At 43.4% G+C, this 6000-nt stretch overlaps 1 long non-coding RNA gene across 1 annotated transcript in view; it reads left to right on the top strand.

The window, feature by feature from the left end:
• The first annotated feature begins 1795 nt into the window (after window positions 1–1795).
• LOC310772486 overlaps window positions 1796–6000 on the top strand; it is a 28907-nt gene continuing 24702 nt past the window's right edge. Inside the window, exon 1 of the long non-coding RNA XR_014552499.1 lies at window positions 1796–1885. This is a non-coding gene — a long non-coding RNA (uncharacterized lncRNA). The remainder of the gene's footprint in view (window positions 1886–6000) is intronic.

Raw genomic sequence — 6000 nt, 5'->3', positions numbered from 1 at the left:
AACTTCCCGTATAATGACATGTTGTGTTACCTAACAGCAAATGAAGAGTTAGAACACTGCACAGTCTGGCTCACTCCAATCATCTAACGTTAAACATACATGCAGCCAACTGAGGGCAAAGTGTGTGTGTGCGATAGCCATCTTTACTGTGATTGACTAGAAAGAAATACGATAAATTAAGATGAAATAAGATTATGATTAAGATTATGTTGTTGTAACGGCTGTGAATGATAAGTTTGTACCACAGAATCACAATGTAACTTGAACCCATGGTACTCCAAAACTAAAAGCATCCGTGGCAGAAGAAATAAAGGCAGAAACCACTGAAATGAGTGTAGTGAGTGATGCTGTATGTATGATGAATTAGGGGGGACCACTGATGACAGCAAGTGATGGCACCTGTGTCGGAGGAGGGCCGACTCTGGAGAGCCAGAGCCCAAAACTAACGGCGTGCCCGTCCACCCTCCACTGATTGCAAACACATCTTCAGCTTGCTAGTAGCATCACTGCTAGCAGCGTATGCTAGAGTAGCATCACTCATTACTTTAGTCACGCCAATTATTGAGTTGTGCTTCCCTATATCACTCCGCCAAAGCAGAAATCAAACTGTTACCTAAGCGTGTCTGGTTTTTGTGGATGTCCCCTTTACAGATAAGGTAACGTTAGCTACTTTTTTCCTGTATACTCGCATCACTGATAGCTAACGTTAGCTAAGAATGGCTAAGCTTGCCTGACAAGCTAATGTCTAGCTGGCATTAGCTAAACTAGCTGAGCTAACAATAGAAGCCTGCTGCACATTCTAGCAGTTTGTCTGTTCTACAAACAGTGAGAAAACAGAACGTTATATTGTTGTTGGAAAAGGATATACCGGTATTTTGTATTTAATGTAGCCTACCGTTGATGGTCCGCGTCCGGTTTGTCCGTTTGAATTTTCCGCGCTGCAGGTGCAACAGTGATGCGTTATGGAGCCCACCAATGACTGTACCTCTGATTGGCTTACCACTGACCTAGATAACTCAACCAATCATCACTCACGATCTTCTGAACACAACAAAGTTATAGCAGTAACCAATAATTGTACAAACTCAGCCCACAAATAGGCTGCAGTTGACAAAGCAAGGCTGTGTGTATGGGAATCCTGTCATATAGGGTGACTTCAGGTTGTATCAGTGTTTGTTTTCTTACTTTGATACTTTATTACATTTCAGAGCCAGTACTTTTTTACTTTAACTGTATTTCTACTTAAATAAAGAATGTGTGTAATTTTCCCATCTCATCTCTGCTGAAAGCTGAGGTGAACACATAGGGTGAACAGAACAGTATTTTCAGTGAGAAGATAGTCTTTCCTGACTTTCTCATCGGACTTGAACGCAGCAACAGGTGCATCATCACGTCACGGGCGCTAGAAGGCGCTCTTCCGCGTTCCCTCCTCCTCCCGAAGAGCCTGGTGACGCGAGGTTACCTCCACCCTCCTTGAGCCAAACATAAACAAACATGGCGACAGACAAGACACACAAGTCCTCTCTGTGTGTGTGTGTGTGTGTGTGTGTGTGTGTGTGTGTGTGTGTGTGTGTGTGTGTGTGTGTGTGTGTGTGTGTGTGTGTGTGTGTGTGTGTGTGTGTGTGTGTGTGTGTGTGTGTGTGTGTGTGTGTGTGTGTGTGTGTGTGTGTGTGTGTGTTGCTCCTCTGCGCTGCTGCTGGAGCCACGGCCAACAGCCTGCGCCTTCCCCCGGGTCAGCGTGACATCCTACCCCAGAACAGAGGCTTCTTCACGGTCACCGCACAGGAGGAGGCATCGTCTGGAAGGCTGGCCCCGGGCAGGGCTGCAGAGGCACAAACACCGCCGACACACCGCTGATTCAGCTATGCCCAAGGTGTATGGACAGGTACTGTGATGCCGTCCAAGGCATAATTTCCTATGTAGTTTCATGCATGATTGAGGGTTTCTTTGCTATATAGTTTGAAAACTATTTATTTAATCAATAATGTCCCAAGTATTCATTAAATATCATGTTTTTCATTACAACAAATCATTATTTACATGTTTACTTTGTTACATTATGAAAAAAAACAAGTTTGTGTACTACATCAAGTTTCCACACATGGCTCAACAACGACTTATGTAGGCAAGTATGGCTCAAAAAACGACTTAGGCAAGTATGATTAAAAACAAGCCAATGACAGACTGTAATAATAATGTTGTTCAAATAAATATTTTAGCAATGATTTGGACCAAACATTATTTCATATTTCAAATATTTTCATTTGTCACATTGTCACACATAACATAGTTTACACACATAATCTATAACCGATAACACTAAAATTGAACTATAGTGTACCTGCAATGTAATGTAGTGTAATATTGAATAGTGGTGAATGTGACAAAAAATGTGAACAAAATCACTTCAAAATCACTTCAGTGCGTATGGGACACAAAGGAAAACTTCATGTTGTCTTCATTGCAGACAGGCCTGGTGCACTGGGAACATATGTTATGTTATGTTATGTTATGTTATGTTATGCTTTATTTGTCCCCTGGGGGGGAATTTGTCATGAGCATATACACTGTTGCTTCGTAGATAACAATACAGACAATACAAGGAAGCATTAACATAGTAGGCTGTGTAGGGCTTCAACAGACAGAAAATAAAGAATACCGTAAACAAACATCACCACCACCTAGTAACAGGACAATTACAATGACAACATGGAGGCTCAGGGTTTGGTGTTCAGCAACTTGATGGAGGGCGGGACAAAAGAGAGCTTCAAGCGGTTTGTGAATCTCCTGCCTGATGGCAGAGATTCATATTCAGAGAAGAGGGGATGTTTTGGGTCTGCAGTGATTTGTTTAGCTTGTTTGATTACTGGCTGCTCATAGAGTCTTTCTATTGGCTCATACTCTTTCTTACCTATTATTTTCATGGCCGCCTTGTGCATGCTGGCCAGCCTGCTTTTCAGTTGAACAGTAAGGCTGCCAAACCATGCTGTTAGTCTGAATCTGATCACGCTGTCGCTCCCTCGGTACAACATCAGCATGATCTGGCTGCTCACGCCATACAGCCTCAGCAGTCTTAAAACAGTTTGTTGCACAGTTTGTCAATATGTGTTTTCCAGCAGAGAAGGTTGTCAATGTGCACGTCGCCTACATATTTATATGAGGACACCTGGATTATTACCTGATTTTCGATGACCACTGGCTCATGGCTGGTTACTTGCCTTGGGTCGAAGATTATTTCCTGTGTTTTGGTGGTGTTTAAAATGAGCTGGTTGGTGTTGCACCATGTGACAAATGTGTCTGTCTCCTTGTGGTACACGGAGGGATCTGTGTCTTTGTGGAGGAGGCTCAGGATCACTGTATCATCTGAACATTAGAAAATATGCTTATTGGGGAATACTTTCCTGCAGTCATTGGTGAACAGTATGAAGAGGATTGGTGAAGATGTGGAGCCTTGTGGTGTCTCTGTGTTACAGTATGAAGAGGATTGATGAAGATGTGGAGCCTTGTGGTGTCTCTGTGTTACAGTATGAAGAGGATTGATGAAGATGTGGAGCCTTGTGGTGTCTCTGTGTTACAGTATGAAGAGGATTGATGAAGATGTGGAGCCTTGTGGTGTCTCTGTGTTACAGTATGAAGAGGATTGGTGAAGATGTGGAGCCTTGTGGTGTCTCTGTGTTACAGTATGTGGTCTCTGACAATGACCCGTTGACCTTCCCTTGTTGAGGTCTATTAGTTAAAAAGGAATATAACCATTTAATTAGGGTGGACTAACACTCATATTTTAATTAGGGTGGGACTAACACTCATATTTTAATTAGGGTGGACTAACACTCATATTTTAATTAGGGTGGACTAACACTCATATTTTAATTAGGGTGGACTAACACTCATATTTTAATTAGGGTGGACTAACACTCATATTTTAATTAGGGTGGACTAACACTCATATTTTAATTAGGGTGGGACTAACACTCATATTTTAATTAGGGTGGGACTAACACTCATATTTTAATTAGGGTGGACTAACTCATATTTTCCAGTTTCTCTAAAAGCAGATGGGTTTTCACAGTATTGAAAGCTGAGCTAAAATCAACAAATCAAAGTCTGGCGTAAGCTTTTGTGTTCTCTAAGTGCTTGGAGGTAAAGTGCGATGTGCAAAGGATAGCGTCCTCTGTGCTACGCTGTTGCATGTAGGCAAATTGACATGTGTCGAGTATTGGTTCTATCTCTTTCCTAAGCAGTGACACAACACATTTCTCAAAACATTTCATGACGATTGAAGTCAGAGCTACCGGACGGAAGTCGTTGTTAACCGTGGCACAAGGCTTTTTAGGCACAGGCGATATCATGGACTTCTTCCACAACGCTGGGAACAGTGTGAGTGTCCAGATGCTGGTGGCTTTTCTGTCCTTGGCATGGGGGCAGATCTCACACCTCTTCCTCTTTGGGCTCTGCTGTGGCTGGGTGGTGGTCTTCTCTTTTCACCCCACATCTTTCCATCACCTCTGTGACGTGCCTTTAGAGAGTGGGTGTGCTCTCCAGGCACCTGATCATGTGTGGCAGGACAAGCTCCTTGATAAAGAGCCGCTGTGCGTGGGGCACACCACCCATGTAGTCAGGGTGGTGTGGACTGAATATGGTGAAGGCATTGAGGGTGGCAACATCCAGCATGTTGTAGCAGAGCGCCATAGGGCATCTCCGGGTTCTGCGCCTGCAGGTGTAGTTGTTGCACCATTTGGTCCATTATGTCCACTCCTCCTTTTAAACATCAACGTACCTTAGGAAGAGCAGGATTCATGGTTGTCAACAGCACTTGTGAAATGTCTGCTGCATCTGTGGCTGACTCCTTCAAAATGACTGACAGTCTCCACCACCCCCCTTATGTGACACTTTAAATTAGAACCCATGCAAACATGAACTCAATAAATAGTTCCGTCTGTTAAAATTGCATATAGGGTGGCTGCTTTTGACTGGGATCCCCCAGCAAAAAGCACTAGTAAAAATAGTAGTAACAAATTAAAACAATGATTTGTGATGAAAAAACAATATATTTATTGAATACATGTGATATTACATGATAAAATACATTTATTTCAGCCTAGCATGAAATTACATAGGAAATTAATATGGGTCATTTTTGACCCCAGTTGTGTATTAAAGGGTTAGGGCTCTGTCTTCCCGACGGCGGTTAGCGCCCGTTTTGCGCTGGAACAGCGCCGTGCAAAGCCCTAATTGTGGGCGTTTCGGCCCGCTGCGCTTCACGTCATCTCGGCGCACATCTCCGTATAGGCGTGTTTATGCCCAAAAGCATTGTGGAGGTGTGGTCATGCCCATAAAACCACAGCATCACGTCAGCAGCTTCCTCCTCACTCAGAGGGAGAGTGAGAGAGAGAAAGAGGGACAGAGAAAAGATAACCTAGAGAGAGAGAGAGAGAGAGAGAGAGAGAGAGAGAGAGAGAGAGAGAGAGAGAGAGAGAGAGAGAGAGAGAGAGAGAGAGAGAGAGAGAGAGAGAGAGAGAGAGAGAGAGAGAGAGAGAGAGAGAGAGAGAGAGAGAGAGAGAGAGAGGCTGTCATAGAAATCTCTTTTTCTATTAAATTTCTATTAATATATATACATCGAATCCCACCAATTTAGCCCGGCATTTTCCCCTTGGCGCACATAAAGACACATGCTTCCGTCACTGTCTGCTTGATGGGGAGAGGGTGTCTCTCTCTCCCCCGACGAGGGAAGTGGAGAGGGCTATTGCAGTGCTATTAAACGTATAATGGTTGGAAAAGATCAACATTTGCTTTTATTTTCTCCTACCCTCTCCTACCTAAAGTAATCTAATGTTACACCACAGACCTGTATGGTCGGGAATTATGTAGCCTAATAAAACCATGACAAACAAATTCTCATTTTTAAATCAAGGTGTGTTTTTTCTGCAATGTAGGCAATAGTTGAAAATCAACGTGGCATTCCGAGGAGAGAAGAGTGTGTGCAGGCGTGTAACGACGCAT

The sequence above is a fragment of the Poromitra crassiceps genome (genome assembly GCF_964638095.1).
Source record: "Poromitra crassiceps genome assembly, chromosome: 2".
NCBI classification, from domain to species: domain Eukaryota; kingdom Metazoa; phylum Chordata; class Actinopteri; order Beryciformes; family Melamphaidae; genus Poromitra; species Poromitra crassiceps.
Note: the sequence above shows the minus strand (reverse complement) of the source record. Positions and strands in the feature narration are given on the sequence as shown.